This window comes from Oncorhynchus mykiss, chromosome 21 (assembly GCF_057628025.1).
Source record: "Oncorhynchus mykiss isolate SJ-2025 chromosome 21, ASM5762802v1, whole genome shotgun sequence".
Classification (NCBI taxonomy): domain Eukaryota; kingdom Metazoa; phylum Chordata; class Actinopteri; order Salmoniformes; family Salmonidae; genus Oncorhynchus; species Oncorhynchus mykiss.
This window is the reverse complement of record NC_143042.1, coordinates 3,842,044-3,862,600: the sequence shown is the minus strand read 5'-3', so window position 1 is coordinate 3,862,600 and position 20,557 is coordinate 3,842,044. Positions and strand designations below refer to the sequence as shown.

Sequence of the window (20,557 nt, the reverse complement as noted above, 5' to 3'; positions counted from 1 at the left end):
GAGAATGAACTAATGCTTTGTCTTCATTTGGGAACCCGTCACAATCTCTGTCTCTGTTGATGGGTGAGGCAGTGGAAATAAGGGTTGGAAGGAGCACTTTAAAGACAATGTTATTTACTGGGAAGTTGTCAGTTTAAGGGTCAATTTGACGATTGGCTGAAGTTTCAGCCTCAGTGATTGAAAACCCTGTTTCTGGTTTCTCCCTGCTTCTTGATCGGTTTCTCGTTTGTGAATGTACAGTGTGTGTATGTGTGTGTGTGTTTGTCTGTGTCTGTACAGTGTGTGTGTGTATGTGTGTGTGTGTTTGTCTGTGTCTGTACAGTGTGTGTGTGTATGTGTGTGTGTGTTTGTCTGTGTCTGTACAGTGTGTGTGTGCGTACACTCCTTTTCTGTAATCTCAGTATTGTGATATTTGACTGTAATAAATCACAGTGACAAGAACCACTGAGCTGAGGCCCGTCACAGACGGACTCTCTCTCTCTTTGGGTTTAAAATAAATTATTTTTTCTCCCATTTTCATTTTCAATATCTCCACTCCACTTATTCCACCTCTCCCTATTCCATCGACAGTCCTCCCCTCTCCCTATTCCATCGACAGTCCTCCCCTCTCCCTATTCCATCCACAGTCCTCCCCTCTCCCTATTCCATCGACAGTCCTCCCCTCTCCCTATTCCATCCACAGTCCTCCCCTCTCCCTATTCCATCGACAGTCCTCCCCTCTCCCTATTCCATCAACAGTCCTCCCCTCTCCCTATTCCATCGACAGTCCTCCCCTCTCCCTATTCCATCGACAGTCCTCCCCTCTCCCTATTCCATCGACAGTCCTCCCCTCTCCCTATTCCATCGACAGTCCTCCCCTCTCCCTAATCCATTGACAGTCCTCCCCCTCTCCCTATTCCATCGACAGTCCTCCCCTCTCCCTATACCATCGACAGTCCTCCCCTCTCCCTATTCCATCGACAGTCCTCCCCTCTCCCTATTCCATCAACAGTCCTCCCCTCTCCCTATTCCACCAGCAGTCTCTCATGAACATGCTCCACATTCCAAGATCTATGAGGATGAAGAAGACAAAGTGGTTGGAAGACAGATTACTGTAAACACAATTTTGAGAATAAGCGTCTAGATTAGCAAAAAACTAAAATATTTTGCTCGTCTTTCCGACTGTTCAGCAAGCGTTTGACTGTTGTTTTGATGCACCACCATTTTCAACCAATAGAGGGCACTGTCACTGTAACATTGGTGAATGGAGGTCTGTTCACCTTTCCTACCTGTCTAGTACACCTCTATTGTGATGAGAAGAAGTCATTGTCACAGTAGTTTTCTATGAATAATCACTTAATTTGCAGTTCCACATGATTGCAAAGAAAATAGCCCCTTCACCATGATTACATGATCAATATTCATTATTTGTTAAACTGCAGAAAAACAAGTAAAAACAAATGTTGAGATTCGTGACAGTGCGAGCCTCAGCATCCTCCCTCCTTCCCCTCATCAATTCCTCTTTGTCTTAATGGTTTTTGCTGCGCCACCCTCGGTTCTTTGTCATGGCTCTGGTAAACAACTCTGTGACAGTTCCATTGAGAGCAGACAATTGGTTCATTACTGAGAACCACAACAGATAACTGTAAATAGCGGAGTGGAGTGTTCCATGGTCAGTCACAATTTCATTTAATTTTCTGAGTCGGGCTGTCATTACTCTTTCTCCCTCTGCCTGTGTCTCATTCTCTCTCTCTCTCTCCCTCTGCCTGTGTCTCATTCTGTCTCTCTCTCTCTCCCTCTGCCTGTGTCTCATTCTGTCACTTTCTCTCTCCCTCTGCCTGTGTCTCATTCTCTCTCTCTCTCTCTCTCCCTCTGCCTGTGTCTCATTCTGTCACTCTCTCTCCCTCTGCCTGTGTCTCATTCTCTCTCTCTCTCTCTCCCTCTGCCTGTGTCTCATTCTGTCACTCTCTCTCTCCCTCTGCCTGTGTCTCATTCTGTCACTCTCTCTCTCCCTCTGCATGTGTCTCATTCTGTCGCTCACTCTCTCCCTGTTTTTTTCATTCAGTCATTCTTTCCCTCTGTCTGTCAGTCTCTGCTTTGATATGTCAGTATGTGTGTGTGTGTGTGTGTGAATATGTGTGTGTTTTTCTGTCCCTTACAGGCCTTCAGGGCAGACTCCACACTGTCCTCTGACAGCCTCATTTGCATACTCATAAATCATTCACCGCTGACACCCAGTACACCCAGTACACACACACATACCACAGCCCCAGCTCTTCTGTGTGCGAACAGAAAGGGTTGCGGGTTGAGTAAGAGGAGCAGCCTTATACAGAGGCATCACCAGTCACCAGTCCCCATTCAGTCAGTCCCCAGTCCCCAGTCCCCATTCAGTCAGTCCCCAGTCCCCATTCAGTCAGTCCCCAGTCCCCATTCAGTCAGTCACCAGTCCCCATTCAGTCAGTCACCAGTCAGTCAGTCACCATTCAGTCAGTCACCATTCGGTCAGTCACCAGTCAGTCAGTCCCCAGTCCCCATTCAGTCAGTCCCCATTCAGTCAGTCACCAGTCAGTCAGTCAGTCACCAGTCAGTCAGTCAATCACCAGTCCCCATTCAGTCAGTCCCCAGTCCCCATTCAGTCAGTCCCCAGTCCCCATTCAGTCAGTCACCAGTCCCCATTAAGTCAGTCACCAGTCCCCATTCAGTCAGTCACCAGTCCCCATTCAGTCAGTCCCCAGTCCCCATTCAGTCAGTCCACAGTCCCCATTCAGTCAGTCACCAGTCCCCATTCAGTCAGTCCCCAGTCCCCATTCAGTCAGTCACCAGTCCCCATTCAGTCAGTCACCAGTCCCCATTCAGTCAGTCCCCAGTCCCCATTCAGTCAGTCACCAGTCCCCATTCAGTCAGTCACCAGTCCCCATTCAGTCAGTCACCAGTCCCCATTCAGTCAGTCCCCAGTCCCCGTTCAGTCAGTCCCCAGTCCCCATTCAGTCAGTCCCCATTCAGTCAGTCCCCAGTCCCCATTCAGTCAGTCCCCATTCAGTCAGTCACCAGTCCCCATTCAGTCAGTCACCACCATAATAACTGGCAGTAAAAAGCATTGCTGTCGCTGGCCAGGCTTATGGTGGCTCTAAGAGGCACTTGAGTGGAATGAGAGAACGGGCTAGGTTTAGTTGTGTGTAGTAAGCTCACTGAACATGAATAGGAGCTGACACACACCTCAATAGACTAGAAACAACAACATGGAGGACTACACATGCACAAGTCATATCAAAGCCTGGCATGTAGAAAGGTCACAGTGGGGTCAAAAGCCAATGGCCGACATCAGGCTTTGAAAAGGAGCAGGTGGCTTTATTGTTGACCTTTCAGACCCTGTGTGCATCCCAAATCGAACCATATTCCCTTTATAGTGCACTACTTTTGACCAGGCCCTATGAGCCCCGGAGAAAAGCAGTGCACTATAAAGGGAATAGGGTGCCATTTGGGACGCAGGCCTAATGTTGTCCTAAGTGTGTCCAGCAGCCCTGGTCCAGCCTGGTGGTTTTTACTGGACCCAGTCTAGCATGGCCAGGCTTAATCTGTTCCTCTGGACCCAGTCTAGCATGGCCAGGCTTAATCTGTTCCTCTGGACCCAGTCTAGCATGGCCAGGCTTAATCTGTTCCTCTGGACCCAGTCTAACATGGCCAGGCTTAATCTGTTCCTCTGGACCCAGTCTAGCATGGCCAGGCTTAATCTGTTCCTCTGGACCCAGTCTAACATGGCCAGGCTTAATCTGTCCCTCTGGACCCAGTCTAGCATGGCCAGGCTTAATCTGTCCCTCTGGACCCAGTCTAACATGGCCAGGCTTAATCTGTTCCTCTGGACCCAGTCTAACATGGCCAGGCTTAATCTGTTCCTCTGGACCCAGTCTAACATGGCCAGGCTTAATCTGTTCCTCTGGACCCAGTCTAGCATGGCCAGGCTTAATCTGTTCCTCTGGACCCAGTCTAGCATGGCCAGGCTTAATCTGTCCCTCTGGACCCAGTCTAGCATGGCCAGGCTTAATCTGTCCCTCTGGACCCAGTCTAACATGGCCAGGCTTAATCTGTTTCTCTCCAAACACTGGCTGACTTCAATGACTTCTTTGACATTTTCACAGCAACTGTGTGGCCAAATGAACAAATGAGTAGAAAAACACACAAACAAAGATCTATTACATCTTGACAGATGTTATGGGTGTGTTGAAGCATCGTGTATTAGCCTGCTTCAGTTATAATTGATAAAGCAATAATGACATTAGGCCTGCTGTAACATTCCTTCGAGGTATGTTATTTACCTAATACCTCCACACTGCCCCCTAACCAAACATAGGAAACAATGGAACTATTGTCTCCACGAGCCGTGCATTATAGGCGACTGCAAGGTCAAGTAGGATTTGACCCCACCGTGGCGTCTGAAAACCATTTTCAGAAAGGGGGACAGTCGGTCCTATACAACCAGGTTGGATGTTCATATAGCATAATAATCTCATCGATATAAAACTAGAACAGATTACAATGTAGCCTAGCGTTAGCCTACAATGTTCCAGTTTATTCTGGAATTGTTCAGCATTGTTCAGACTTCATTCCGAACTTTGAACAAAGCTGCTCGCGGGCCTTCCAGAGGTTACTTCTCGTCTCCGGTGAAAAGAAGAGGGTGGAGGGTTAAATTGGTTTTCTCAGACTTTCACGGCAGTTTGCAGAGTCTCTCCCGGTCGTGTGAGTAAACTGATCCGTACAGGCTCGGTCTAATGCATTGTGGGGGAGGAGAGAGAGAAGATACTCCATCCCTCTTTTTATTGGGCGCTGCCACTGAAAAGAAGAGGGTGGAGTGCTCAGTTGTTTTTCTCTGGCTTCAACGACAGTTTGCAGTCTCTCCCCGTTTTGTGTGTAAACTGATCCGTACAGGCTCGGTGTATTTTCTTGAGAGAGAGAGAGAGAGAGAGAGAGAGAGAGAGAGAGAGAGAGGGGGAGGAGTGGGAGAAGATACTCCATCCCTCTTTTTCTTGGCCGCTTTACCGCGGGCGTTACAGTTCAACGTGCAGTTTCTTGCCAATTCATCAGGGCGGACTTAATCCAACAGTGTGTTCGTCTTTGAATATGAAACACATTTGAATTCATTCTGTATTTACGTTTTTTTGGGCGTGAAGAAAAATCTCTTGTCGTGGGGAAAGTGTCAAACTTCCATACCGTGTCATATTTCCCGGGATTTAGAGCGTCGTTGCTCGCTCGCTCCCTTCGGCATCTCACAATGTTTTCTCTCCCGGGGAAGATCTGAACTTTTTACGGACGGTGACAACGTAGACAATAGGACTTCGTTTGGGTTTTGGTTGCAAAAAGAGAGGAGACGAACCGATTAGGACAGCGAGTTCGTGTTCAACTACAAATTCCTGAGGTAAGCGACCGGTCATGGCCGTGTATTTTAACTTCTCTGCGGCTGAGTTTGGTTAAGAATGATGTGAAGGAATCGACAGATTGTTGGTCTGGCTCTATGACAGAGGGATAACAACGGGATCCTAATGCTTGGTAGAAATGTCTTGTGCCCTTACAACTGGGGAGCGAGTTGAGAAAAGGGCATAGAAGGCTATAGTGTAGTGTTAATTTTGTAATAAATCTAGCGTGTGAGTTCCGGTCCTAATCAATGGAACCAATCTCAGTTCCTCATTAACCAGTCACGCGGCTACAATGTTGCGTGGCAATGATACAGTGAGTGGGCTACTGTTGCATGGTTTGTAGGTGAAAGTAGCTTAGTAACGTTAGATGCGTTTGCTATGTGTATTGCAGTGGGATGTTATCATGAAAACGACTGCATGATTTTCAAACATTGACCTCGGTGTTGGGAGCTCTTCAAAACAGGCCAACAATTTGCATTTCACTCGTTGGGAGTTGTGCTCAACAGATTTGTGAATCGACAAGGCTTTTACTCCGTAGCCTACCTAATGGGGATCCTAATAAAATACCGACCTACAGCATCTCATCCGACAAGCAGACTTCAGGAGAAACTATTCTCCAGGCAACATGTATGTATTCAGCCATGTTGGCTGTAGGCTAATGTGTTACCTGGTCTCTGTGCCTGGTTTGGACTGATCTGGATTTCCCAATGTTCTAGGCATCACTCCCACCATTGCGTCTGTCAACTGAACACATGCATTTAGGTATAATAAAGGCTGCAATGGAAGCCTGCATGCCATTGTCAATGGACATACATTGGCTGCTTGTATAGCCATTCCAACAAGTAGGTGACTTGTAAGAGCACTGTTCCGTCTCATTCCCATATCCCATCTAATGCTGAATGCAGTTCAGCTTTGGGCTTTGAACCCCATGTAGAGAAAGCAGAGTCAGTCACCACATGCTGTAGTGGTTTAGACCCAGAACAGGAAGAGCCCCTGCCCCCTCAAGGTCAAAAGTAGAGGGACAAAAACAGAGGGAGCATTTTCCCCTCTCTCTGGGACTCTTTCTCTCTCTCTCTGTTTGTGTCTGAGACTGACCATGAGTAATGGGCCTGTTTGTTTGTCTTTCATGCAGAACATGGACACAGTATACACTGACGCTATTGATTCATGTTTCCTGCTCAAACCCAAGTGTGTGTGTGCGCTGTCACGTTGTCCGTACCCCTCTGTCCCTAGAACGGAACAGTCCCCCCCCCCCTTCTGTAGTCACTGGACCTGCCTTGTTTAGAGTCAACATTGTATGTCTTCTTTCTCTCCCTCTCTCCTCCATCCCTTCTCCTCTCTCCTCCATCCCCTCTCCTCTCTCCTCCATCCCCTCTCCTCCATCCCCACTCCTCTCTCCTCCATCCCCTCTCCTCTCTCCTCCATCCCCTCCATCCCCCATAAAGAGTCATCTCTGTCATAAAAGACTGTATAAGTTTGTTTCACAACCCTTCATAGGGATTAACGTTAAATGAACATGTCCATTATTGAAGAGCTAGATTTTGGTGTGTGTGTGTGGAAAATCTTGGATGGTCTCCCCAACACAACCATCTGCTTACTGGACACCCACACAGAGCCAGGTGCTGTTTCCTTCCACCACGTCCATGCATCAGAGTCTCACACATACTGAAAGTGGACAACGTGTCGTGTGTTGATTTTCTGTGGGCTCAAATCACTGCAACACCGTTCCCTATTCAAAAACTCCCTGTCAATTGTGAACATGGCCGTCGCTCCTAATGTTCAGGCAGACTAATAGCTCTCCACAAGGGTTAATTTGGGGTCATGTCTCTCATCTGAAGAGGACCGCTTGGTAGACAATTCAGAATAATGATTTGTGGAACAAAGACCTGTGTCTGTCTGCTTAAGAACGTGTAGGGGAGAAGAGAACACAATTAATGAAAACAACCCAGCTTTTGATTTCTATAGAGAACCGACGAGGGCAACAGAACCGACGAGGGCAACAGAACCGACGAGGGCAACAGAACCGACGAGGGCAACAGAACCGACGAGGGCACAACTATGGGGCAAACAGACGGGTTGGATTAGATTGTTGACCACATGTTAACTATGTTTCAGCTCCAGTGTTTATTGAGAACAAATACATTTGGTGAATGAACACTCATATACATTGTTAAAGTTGTTGGTTAGCTGGATTGACATGAAATCAGTCACAACAATACATGGTATCAAGAACAAGATGAAATAAGTCACTTAGGATTCCCCACATGGCAGCTTCTAGTCATTCTGGCTATCTGGTCATCCAGAATCCCAATGACACGCTGACCTCTGCCCCCTGGAAGCGTGACCTCTGCCCCCTGGAAGCGTGACCTCTGCCCCCTGGAAGCGTGACCTCTGCCCCATGGAAGCGTGACCTCTGCCCCATGGAAGCCTGGGCACATGGTTTTCCTGACGTTGTCAGATGACCCGTCTATTGATCGTTTTGTATTTCATTTATTGTTTTTCTCTCCCACTGTTCACGTTTCATTATAGTCACTTGCCACAATTTTATAATATATTCATCATATTACAAGACATTGACTTTCTATCCATAGTAGATTCACATACAAGACCCTGGTACTTACCTACGGAGCAGCAAGAGGACCTGACCCTCCCTACCTTCAGGCTATGTTCAAACCCTACATCCCAACCAGAGTACTCTGTTCTGCCACCTCTGGTCTCTTGGCTCTCCTACCCCTACGGGAGGGCAGCTCCAGCTCAGCTCAGTCCAACCTCTTCTCTGTCCTGGCACCCCAATGGTGGAACCAGCTTCCCCCTGAAGCTAAGACAGCAGAGTCCCTGCCCGTCTTCTGAAAACATCTGAAACCCTACCGCTTCAAATAGTATTTTAAGAAATCCCACCACCACTTTCGTGAATTTGCACTTGACTTTTTCCCTGCTTTCTAACTCTGACTCTACTGAGCTACATTATTGAGGGAAAATGTACTTTCTCTACCTGTGATATGTGGTTGTCTCACCTCGCTATTTTAAGATGAATGAACTAACTAAGTCGCTCTGGATAATGGCAACTGCTAAATGACTCAAATGTTAAGTGGGACACCTGGTGAAGTGGGACAGTTAAGGACTGGTAGTTCTTACAGGGAGGTTCAGGTGAACAGTAGTGGTCTGAAAGGTAAAGGCTTACAGAGGGATTGTTTAGTGCCGCTTGTACGTCCTGTGTGTGTACTGAAGCATTAGCTTTTAGTCCATTAGTGACCGGCAGTGTGTGTCACCTGTACTTGGGCTTCAGAAGCTAGAGTCCAAAGGTTGTTTACTGTGGAAGCACGGGGCTGTGTCTGCATGCATGTGTTTGTACTTGACTCATCAGACCACTGAACATGTTCATTCCAGTCTGTTTGCTCACCAAGTCAACCTGGGAAGGTCCGTAGTCTCCACACCTGACGGTTTCACTTTCCATTTCCTATAAAGTCCTGTACTTACTGTCAGTCCTCCTGGGTGACACCGGATGCATCATGGTTTATTACTGTCAGTCCTCCTGGGTAACACCAGATGCATCATGGTTTATTACTGTCAGTCCTCCTGGGTGACACCAGATGCATCATGGTTTATTACTGTCAGTCCTCCTGGGTGACACCAGATGCATCATGGTTTATTACTGTCAGTCCTCCTGGGTGACACCAGATGCATCATGGTTTATTACTGTCAGTCCTCCTGGGTGACACCAGATGCATCATGGTTTATTACTGTCAGTCCTCCTGGGTGACACCAGATGCATCATGGTTTATTACTGTCAGTCCTCCTGGGTGACACCAGATGCATCATGGTTTATTACTGTCAGTCCTCCTGGGTGACACCAGATGCATCATGGTTTATTACTGTCAGTCCTCCTGGGTGACACCAGATGCATCATGGTTTATTACTGTCAGTCCTCCTGGGTGACACCAGATGCATCATGGTTTATTACTGTCAGTCCTCCTGGGTGACAGCAGATTCTTTATTACTGTCAGTCCTCTTGGGTGACAGCAGATTCTTTATTACTGTCAGTCCTCTTGGGTGACAGCAGATTCTTTATTACTGTCAGTCCTCCTGGGTGACAGCAGATTCTTTATTACTGTCAGTCCTCCTGGGTGACAGCAGATTCTTTATTACTGTCAGTCCTCCTGGGTGACAGCAGATTCTTTATTACTGTCAGTCCTCCTGGGTGACAGCAGATTCTTTATTACTGTCAGTCCTCCTGGGTGACAGCAGATTCTTTATTACTGTCAGTCCTCCTGGGTGACAGCAGATTCTTTATTACTGTCAGTCCTGAGTGACACCAGATGCATCATGGTTCATTACTGTCAGTCCTCCAGATGTCCTCCAGATGCATCATGTTCTGCTGTTGCTAAGTAGAGTTTATTGTTACTAATTTTTCATTCTTCTTATTTTAAACTCTGCATTGTTGGGAAGGGCTCATCAGCAGTCATTTCACAGTAAAGTCTACACCAGTTGTATACGGCACAGGTGCTGAATACGATTGGATTTACAGTATGGTGAATCATTTAGTTCTTCAGTTCTCCACCCGTAGGCTTTGGAATATCCCCACCTGAACATTTCAGTTTCCATTGTCTGTCCTACATTTACTGTCAGTCCTGGACATTCCTAAATTCCAGCACACAGTCTGAGCTCTGCCATGGATGACGGTTAATTGATGGTGACTCATTGACTTGTTTCAGTGTGTGGAGGGTTACTGTAAATGTTACCCTTGTCCTTACATGTTCATATGTTTGGGTTCCTGAGCGGCGCAGCGGTCTAGGGCACTGCACCTCAGTGCTAGAGGCATCCCTACAGACCCTGGTTTGATTCCAGGCTGTATCACAACCTGCCGTGATTGAGAGTCCCGTAGGGTGGTGCACAATTGGCCCAATGTCGTCCGGGTTAGTTAGGCCGTCATTGTAAATAAGAATTGGTTCTTAACTGACTTGCCTAGTTAAATAAAGGTTAAATAAATAACATTCATGAACTAGGTTACTTGGTCTTATTTGTTTTTCTCTTGTTTCACTTTTTTATATGGGGCAGTTAGTTATGTTGCCATGCTACTGTCACTGCACTGCTACTCACTGTTTGCTGTTAGATATTGGTGGACTTGGCCCATGGTCACTACTGTCGTGTTTGGTGTGCCTGTATGTATTCTTTCCCTTGGTGACCAAGCTGTGGTATGTTGTGACGGTCTTAATGTCACGCTATGGCTTGGTGGCAGATTTGAGAAGTGACTCAGTATATTGGTGCCCTGTCTGTCTGTGTAGTAACCTCACATAAATGATGTTACTGGACACACGTGCGCTGGGACCTCCCCTGAGGTGGTGGCATCATGCAGAGGGGTGGTGGTGTGACCTCACTGGCCTGGGGTTTGTTTAGGTGTGTGTGTCAACATTGTGTCTGAGGTGAGATCACACCCCCTCTCACACCTGTAGGGGGACAGCTGCTGCAGCACACTGGGGGTTCTCTCTCCTGCTGGTGTCAACCCCCCCCCCCCCCCCCCCCCCCCCCCCCCCCAACTCACCCACACGCATACATAGTGTGTTGTAGGCCTCTCCAGACAGAGGACTTAAGGGGTCCACGTGTCTCAACATTCTGTGCCATTGTTGGTGGTCAACAAGGTTTTTCGGCTGTTCCTGCAAACAATTTTTTCTTGAAGCAAGCTGAAGTTCGGTAGCCGAAGTCTATGCCCATCGTCTGTGATTGGTCAATAGTGGGGATTCTTCAATGAAGTGTTGTGCATAAAAACGAGCCATCTATCATTGAATAACATTTTTTTCACTTGAGAAATACTTCACCAAACATCTGTTAGATGTACAATTGAGTGACTAAGATCTACTTGGCAAAAACATCAAAATTAATGACAGATTTCTTGTCTTCGATTCATTCGGACTATTTTAGAGGAAGTGCGTACTTGCTAATGTGTTTTCCAAGCAAAGGTATTTTTAAGGGAGTATGCAAGACAGACGTTCACTACGCCAAGTTCTACTAGGAGCAAACTGAACCTAGTATGCAGACACCTTTTTAGAGACGGGATGTCGCAGGCCTCTCCAGACTTCTTAGAGACGGGTGTTCTCTGGTCCCTGTCTGCTCTGTCTTCTATATCCATATGGAGAGTAGAGTTCTCTGGTCCCTGTCTGTTCTGACTTCTATATCCATATGGAGAGTAGTTCTCTGCTCCCTGTCTGTTCTGTCTTCTATATCCATATGGAGAGTAGAGTTCTCTGGTCCCTGTCTGTTCTGTCTTCTATATCCATATGGAGAGTAGTTCTCTGGTCCCTGTCTGTTCTGTCTTCTATATCCATATGGAGAGTAGTTCTCTGGTCCCTGTCTGTTCTGTCTTCTATATCCATATGGAGAGTAGTTCTCTGGTCCCTGTCTGTTCTGTCTTCTATATCCATATGGAGAGTAGAGTTCTCTGGTCCCTGTCTGTTCTGTCTTCTATATCCATATGGAGAGTACAGTTCTCTGGTCCCTGTCTGTTCTGTCTTCTATATCCATATGGAGAGTACAGTTCTCTGGTCCCTGTCTGTTCTGTCTTCTATATCCATATGGAGAGTACAGTTCTCTGCTCCCTGTCTGTTCTGTCTTCTATATCCATATGGAGAGTAGTTCTCTGGTCCCTGTCTGTTCTGTCTTCTATATCCATATGGAGAGTAGAGTTCTCTGGTCCTTGTCTTCTTTATCAATATGCACACAGTTGTGTTGACTAGCTAACGTTCACAGCAAGTTTTGCAAGATTCCCTTCCCTGCTTGTTTGTCTGAATGTTTCGGAGCAGAAAACATGGCGTATTAAATCTCCATGTGGTCCTGAAGAATGAGAGGCAGAGCAGAGGTTGGGCCGTTTTCTATTTAAGACTGGTAATGTTAGTCAAGTGCTTCCCATCTGACATCTTCAAGGCTCTGCTGCATGTGCTGCTCTGGTTCCCCAGCCCTGGTAGAAGGGAGCAGCAGAGAGACGGCTGGTTGGCCCTGGTAGAAGGGAGCAGCAGAGAGACGGCTGGTTGGCCCTGGTAGAAGGAAGTAGCGGAGAGATAGCTGGTTGGCCCTGGTAGAAGGGAGCAGCAGAGAGACAGCTGGTTGGCCCTGGTAGAAGGGAGCAGCAGAGAGACAGCTGGTTGGCCCTGGTAGAAGGGAGCAGCAGAGAGACAGCTGGTTGGCCCTGGTAGAAGGGAGCAGCAGAGAGACAGCTGGTTGGCCCTGGTAGAAGGGAGGAGCAGGGGAGAGACGGCTGGTTGGCCCTGGTAGAAGGGAGGAGCAGGGGAGAGACGGCTGGTTGGCCCTGGTAGAAGGGAGGAGCAGGGGAGAGACGGCTGGTTGGCCCTGGTAGAAGGGAGGAGCAGGGGAGAGACGGCTGGTTGGCCCTGGTAGAAGGGAGGAGCAGGGGAGAGACGGCTGGTTGGCCCTGGTAGAAGGGAGGAGCAGGGGAGAGACGGCTGGTTGGCCCTGGTAGAAGGGAGGAGCAGGGGAGAGACGGCTGGTTGGCCCTGGTAGAAGGGAGGAGCAGGGGAGAGACGGCTGGTTGGCCCTGGTAGAAGGGAGGAGCAGGGGAGAGACGGCTGGTTGGCCCTGGTAGAAGGGAGGAGCAGGGGAGAGACGGCTGGTTGGCCCTGGTAGAAGGGAGGAGCAGGGGAGAGACGGCTGGTTGGCCCTGGTAGAAGGGAGGAGCAGGGGAGAGACGGCTGGTTGGCCCTGGTAGAAGGGAGGAGCAGGGGAGAGACGGCTGGTTGGCCCTGGTAGAAGGGAGGAGCAGGGGAGAGACGGCTGGTTGGCCCTGGTAGAAGGGAGGAGCAGGGGAGAGACGGCTGGTTGGCCCTGGTAGAAGGGAGGAGCAGGGGAGAGACGGCTGGTTGGCCCTGGTAGAAGGGAGGAGCAGGGGACAGACGGCTGGTTGGCCCTGGTAGAAGGGAGGAGCAGGGGACAGACGGCTGGTTGGCCCTGGTAGAAGGGAGGAGCAGGGGAGAGACGGCTGGTTGGCCCTGGTAGAAGGGAGGAGCAGGGGAGAGACGGCTGGTTGGCCCTGGTAGAAGGGAGGAGCAGGGGAGAGACGGCTGGTTGGCCCTGGTAGAAGGGAGGAGCAGGGGAGAGACGGCTGGTTGGCCCTGGTAGAAGGGAGGAGCAGGGGAGAGACGGCTGGTTGGCCCTGGTAGAAGGGAGGAGCAGGGGACAGACGGCTGGTTGGCCCTGGTAGAAGGGAGGAGCAGGGGAGAGACGGCTGGTTGGCCCTGGTAGAAGGGAGGAGCAGGGGAGAGACGGCTGGTTGGCCCTGGTAGAAGGGAGGAGCAGGGGAGAGACGGCTGGTTGGCCCTGGTAGAAGGGAGGAGCAGGGGAGAGACGGCTGGTTGGCCCTGGTAGAAGGGAGGAGCAGGGGAGAGACTGCTTGGTGGTGCTGGGGTTGAACAGGAAGATAAGAGCAGGGTGGAACAACACTGTCTTTCATCCCTCAGAGTGAAGGAAGAGCGGAATAGTTTGTTTATACTCTGAGCTAGATCAAGTCTCCGGGAGGGGAGAAATCAAAAGACAAAATCAAAGCTTTGCTTTGTGTTTAAATATGCAGTGGAGAAATACAGGTACACACACACTGACAGATGGCTGATATATGAGAGCCGCCAAATGTGTGTGTGTGTGTGTTTGTCAGCCGCTCACCACAGTGTCCAGGTTTTAGAGGGAGTGACTGTCAAAAGCAGCTTAGCCTACCTGCTGGGGACCTTTTGTGTGTTGTCTGTGTTGGTGATATTGACCAAGAGCTCACCACTGTTTTAATCCTCCTGCATTCTGTTGGTGCTGGAATTTCATCTTTCTCTCTCCCCCTGAACACCACGTAATGTGCTCGTTAATCCTCAAACATTCCTCACGCGGGGCTTTAGTTTTAATTATGAGCACTAAAGTAGTGGTAACGCTGAGGTTCCTGCTGCTGCGTGCCAATAGCCTTTAGCTGTTAGAGTACAGGGTAACACGAGGTTAGAAAGGGTACAGGGTAACACGCGGTTAGAAAGGGTACAGGGTAACACGCGGTTAGAAAGGGTACAGGGTAACACGCGGTTAGAAAGGGTACAGGGTAACACGCGGTTAGAAAGGGTACAGGGTAACACGCGGTTAGAAAGGGCACAGGGTAACACGCGGTTAGAAAGGGCACAGGGTAACACGCGGTTAGAAAGGGTACAGGGTAACACGCGGTTAGAAAGGGTACAGGGTAACACCATACTGTTTTCAGTGTAAGCGGGGACATTCATTATAAAGTAGGCAGGTTTGTGTGTGTGTGAAAGCTCCAGGAAAACCTGTTTAACAGGACACTAGTGTAGCTCCAGTTGTAATAACAGACTTTAGGCCATTAGGAAACCCTGTTTAACAGTTAGAACAACTGGAGCTATGCTAACCTGTTTAACAGTAGACTGTCATAGAACAACTGGAGCTATGCTAACCTGTTTAACAGTAGACTGTCATAGAACAACTGGAGCTATGCTAACCTGTTTAACAGTTAGAACAACTGGAGCTATGGTTACCTGTTTAACAGTTAGAACAACTGGAGCTATGGTTACCTGTGTTAACAGGGTTCCTAATGGCCTAAAGTCTGTTAGACTAGCGCAGCTCTTGTTTTAACACAGTGTAGACTAGACCAGTAGACTAGTGTAGCTCCTGTTGTTCTAACACAGTGTAGACTAGACCAGTAGACTAGCGTAGCTCCTGTTGTTCTAACACAGTGTAGACTAGCGTAGCTCCTGTTTTAACACAGTGTAGACTAGACCAGTAGACTAGCGTAGCTCCTGTTGTTCTAACACAGTGTAGACTAGCGTAGCTCCTGTTGTTCTAACACAGTGTAGACTAGCGTAGCTCCTGTTGTTCTAACACAGTGTAGACTAGGCCAGTAGACTAGTGTAGCTCCTGTTGTTCTAACACAGTGTAGACTAGGCCAGTAGACTAGCGTAGCTCCTGTTGTTCTAACACAGTATAGACTAGACCAGTAGACTAGCGCAGCTCCTGTTTTAACACAGTGTAGACTAGACCAGTAGACTAGCGTAGCTCCTGTTGTTCTAACACAGTGTAGACTAGCGTAGCTCCTGTTGTTCTAACACAGTGTAGACTAGCGTAGCTCCTGTTGTTCTAACACAGTGTAGACTAGACCAGTAGACTAGCGTAGCTCCTGTTGTTCTAACACAGTGTAGACTAGGCCAGTAGACTAGCGCAGCTCCTGTTGTTCTAACACAGTGTAGACTAGCGTAGCTCCTGTTGTTCTAACACAGTGTAGACTAGGCTAGTAGACTAGCGTAGCTCCTGTTGTTCTAACACAGTGTAGACTAGACCAGTAGACTAGCGTAGCTCCTGTTGTTCTAACACAGTGTAGACTAGACCAGTAGACTAGCGTAGCTCCTGTTGTTCTAACACAGTGTAGACTAGGCCAGTAGACTAGCGCAGCTCCTGTTGTTCTAACACAGTGTAGACTAGCGTAGCTCCTGTTGTTCTAACACAGTGTAGACTAGACCAGTAGACTAGCGTAGCTCCTGTTGTTCTAACACAGTGTAGACTAGGCTAGTAGACTAGCGTAGCTCCTATTTTAACACAGTGTAGACTAGGCCAGTAGGTGTGGTTGCTGGCTTTTATGAAGTGAACTTAACTTACTGAGTGACTTCTTTACACACTGTCTGTGTCTCTGCCATTATCTATTCTGTCTGTGACATCCCCTAACAGACTGTACACCTGCTGTGATCATCTGTTCAACTCTTGTCTGTCTCTGCTGCTTGCTTAAAGGCTTTGAGGCTCTAGAAGAGACTCACACCCAATCCTGGAGAGCTGCAAGAGGTGCAGGCTTTGTTCCAGCCCAGCAGTAACAACTCATTTAGATGAATCATCAACATCTTGATGATTAGTTGGACACGATGTGGTGATCCTGGACTGAGAGGGGTGGTGGATGCTGAATACTGCTGTTTAAAGCTGTTACCGGCTGAGACCTGTCTCCCCCTCTGTCTCCCCCTCTGTCTCCCCCTCTGTCTCCCCCTCTGTCTCCCCCTCTGTCTCCCCCTCTGTCTCCCCCTCTGTCTCCCCCTCTGTCTCCCCCTCTGTCTCCCCCTCTGTCTCCCCCTCTGTCTCCCCCTCTGTCTCCCCCTCTGTCTCCCCCTCTGTCTCCCCCTCTGTCTCCCCCTCTGGTATTTAACTGGCAGTATATCACTGTGTCACACAACAGCACAGCAGCATAGGCTGTGTCTCAAATGCCACCCTATTCCCTTGTTAGGACACTACTTTTGACCTGGGCCTCATGGGTAGTAGTGCTCTATACAGGGAATAGGGTGCCATTTGGGATGCAAACATAGTGTAGTGAGGAGCTAGCTGTAGCCCAGAAGGTGTTTCTATTTCACACATCAGCGGTGTTTTCTCACACAGTCGTGTGTGTGTGTGTGTGTGTTGCGTTGCCCAGGACGACAGATGCTGGGGTCAGTGGTCAGCAGGCGTGAAAGGTCATGTCGCTACTAGATAAAAATAACAAGGTCATGTCATAGCTAGGTAAGAACAATGTAGAGATTGTAGCCGCCCATAGGTAGGTAACACAGTGATATGTAGCAAATGGACTAGTCCATGGGTAGGTGCCAGGGGGTGTAGATAATGGAGTAGTCTATGGGTAGGTTCCAGGGGGTGTAGATAATGGAGTAGTCTATGGGTAGGTTCCAGGGGGTGTAGATAATGGAGTAGTCCATGGGTAGGTTCCAGGGGGTGTAGATAATGGAGTAGTCTATGGGTAGGTTCCAGGGGGTGTAGATAATGGAGTAGTCTATGGGTAGGTTCCAGGGGGTGTAGATAATGGAGTAGTCTATGGGTAGGTTCCAGGTGGTGTAGATAATGGAGTAGTCTATGGGTAGGTTCCAGGTGATGTAGATAATGGAGTAGTCTATGGGTAGGTTCCAGGTGATGTAGATAATGGAGTAGTCTATGGGTAGGTTCCAGGGGGTGTAGATAATGGAGTAGTCTATGGGTAGGTTCCAGGTGGTGTAGATAATGGAGTAGTCTATGGGTAGGTTCCAGGGGGTGTAGATAATGGAGTAGCCTATGGGTAGGTTCCAGGGGGTGTAGATAATGGAGTAGTCTATGGGTAGGTTCCAGGGGGTGTAGATAATGGAGTAGCCTATGGGTAGGTTCCAGGGGGTGTAGATAATGGAGTAGTCTATGGGTAGGTTCCAGGGGGTGTAGATAATGGAGTAGTCTATGGGTAGGTTCCAGGTGGTGTAGATAATGGAGTAGTCTATGGGTAGGTTCCAGGGGGTGTAGATATTGGAGTAACCTATGGGTAGGTTCCAGGGGGTGTAGATAATGGAGTAGTCTATGGGTATGGGAGAGATGCACACACTGTTGGTAGCATTCCATCTGCTTGTGTTCCTGGAGCAGGGAATATCAGCCACCACCATTAAGTCACACACCTCTGCCCATCCCCTAGCACGCACACTGTACTCAGTTCAGTCCATATATTGACTAATCTAATGTGTTTGTACTTATACATCCATCTACATTAGGGTCTTATCCATGCTAATGGAGTATTTCTAAACGTTACTGGCTGTTCTCAGACCAGTCTACATTAAAACCTCATCCAACATGTGGGAGGGAGGCTGTGTGAGGCCCTGATATAGGACACGCTGGTATGGCCTGCTTCCTAAATGGTACCCTATTCCCTACATGGTGCACTAATGTTGACCAGAGCCCTATGGGCCCCTGTCAAAAGTAGTGCATTAAATAGGGAATAGGTTACAATTTAGGATGCTACCTATATCAGAGTGTTCTATATCAGGGCCTCATACATTCTCCGTAATAATTAGTCATGTCTGTATCCAGACCTCACGTGGAAAGAAACCCTACAGGACTACTGTTTACTGAAATCACTGGCCTGATTGAAGGGCACAGCATTCAATTCCTCCCTGTGTGTGTGTGAACTTTTTGTGCATGTTTGTAGGCTACACACAGTGTGCATATCTGACCATCTCGTCTCAGTCCATGTGCTTAATTTCCTGTTCCTGTGTTTGGCCTAGTGCCGGTTTCACTCTGCATGACATTGGCAGCCTCCTCTCCTCTCCAACCTCAAAGCTCTTTCCCAGAACTCCCTAACAACGGCCCAGCCAGCCAGTGTTCAGAGGGCCTTCTGAATCAGAACGCTGAGTTTAAACAAAACCAAATGTCATGCCACTTCTCTTAACTATGTCTGTCTCGCTGCAGAGTCTTCAGAAAGAACTCACCCCTTGACTTGTTCTATATGTTGTTACAGCCTGAATTTAAAATGGATTACATCGACATTTTGTCACTGGCCTACACACACAATACCCCATCATTTCAAAGTGGAATTATATTCTTACACATATTTACAAATTAATTACAAATGAAAATCTGAAATGTCTTGAGTCAATAAGTATTCAACTACTTGTCATGGAAAGCCTAAATAAGTTCAGGAGTAAAAATGTGCTCAACAGGTCACATAAGTTGCATGGACTCACTATGTGTGCAAAACTAGTGTTTAACATGATTTTTGAATGACTGCATCAGTCAAACAGTGAATTTCAATCACAGATTCAACCACAAAGACCAGGGAGTTTTACCAATGCCTCCCAAAGAAGGGCACCTATTGGTAGATGGGTTAAAAAAAAAAACAGACATTGAAATTGCTTTGAGCATGGTGAAGTTATTAATTACACCTTGGGGGGTGTATCCAATACACCCAGTCACTACAAAGATACAAGCTTCCTTCCTAACTTAGTTGCCAGAGAGGAAGGAAACCACTCAGGGATTCACCGTGAGGCTGATGGTGACTTTAAAACAGAGTTAATGGCTGTCATAGGAGATAACTGAGGATGGATCAACAACATTGCAGTTATTTGACAATACTAACCTAATTAACAGCGTGAAAAGAAGGAAGCCTGTACAGAATAAAACAATTCCAAAACATACTTCCTGTTTACAATAAGGCATTAAAGTAATACTCCCAAAAATGTTTTGTCCTGAAATGCAAATCGTTATATTTGGGACAAACACAACACATCACTGAGTACCACTCGTCATATTTTCAAGCATGGTGGTGGCTGTATCATGTTATGGGTATGCTTGTCATTGGCAAGAACTAGGGAGTTTAAGGATGAAAATAAATGGAATAGAGCTAAACAAGGTAACATCCTAGAAAACCTGGTTGTTTGATTTCCATCAGACACTAGGATACAAATTTGCCTTTCAGCAGGACAATAACCTAAAACCCAAAGCCAAATATGCACAGAAGTTGCTTACCAAGACAACAACATTGAATGTTCGTGGCCTAGTTACAGTTTTCACTTAAATTGTCTTGATAATAAATGGCAGGACTTGAAAATGACTCTAGCAAGGATCAACAACCAGCTTGATAGAGCTTGAAGCATTATAAAAATAATAATGTGCAAATATTATACAATCCAGGTGAGCAAATCTCTTCTAAACTTACCCAGAAAGACTTGCATCTGTATTTGCTGCCAAAGGGGATTATAACTTGTATTGTCTCGGGGCTGAATACTGATGTAATCAAGATATATTAGTCTTTTTATTTGCCATCTTTTTGCCATCTTTTTTCCCCCCACCAATGTTCAAATTTTTCTTACACTTTGATATAATAGAGTATTTTGTGTAGATCTTTGAGAGATAAATTATAATTAAATACATTTTAATCCCACCTTGTAACACAACAAAATGTGGAAAAAGTCAAGGGGTGTGAATATTTTCTGAAGGAACTGTATGACTGCCTCTTACCACCCTCTTCATACTCCTACTAACACACTGCCTCTTACCACGCTCTTCAAACTCCTACTAACAGACTGCCTCTTACCACGCTCTTCATACTCCTACTAACACACTGCCTCTTACCACGTTCTTCAAACTCCTACTAACACACTGCCTCTTACCACGCCCTTCATACTCCTACTAACAGACTGCCTCTTACCACGCTCTTCAAACTCCTACTAACAGACTGCCTCTTACCACGCTCTTCAAACTCCTACTAACAGACTGCCTCTTACCACGCTCTTCAAACTCCTACTAACAGACTGCCTCTTACCACGCTCTTCAAACTCCTACTAACAGACTGCCTCTTACCACGCTCTTCAAACTCCTACTAACACACTGCCTCTTACCACGCTCTTCAAACTCCTAACACACTGCCTCTTACC

At 47.5% G+C, this 20,557-nt stretch overlaps 1 protein-coding gene across 4 annotated transcripts in view; it reads left to right on the top strand.

Annotated features, from left to right (window-relative positions):
• Positions 1 to 4,316: 4,316 nt before the first annotated feature.
• The window catches only part of LOC110490697 (plexin-B2), a 177,581-nt gene continuing 161,340 nt past the window's right edge, over positions 4,317 to 20,557 (top strand). For 2 of the 4 annotated variants that reach the window (XM_090213486.1, XM_090213490.1), the window contains exon 1: positions 4,317 to 5,389. The gene's annotated coding sequence lies outside the window, so the exon portion shown is untranslated. The remainder of the gene's footprint in view (positions 5,390 to 20,557) is intronic. The other 2 variants (XM_090213488.1, XM_090213487.1) reach the window with 2 other exon arrangements.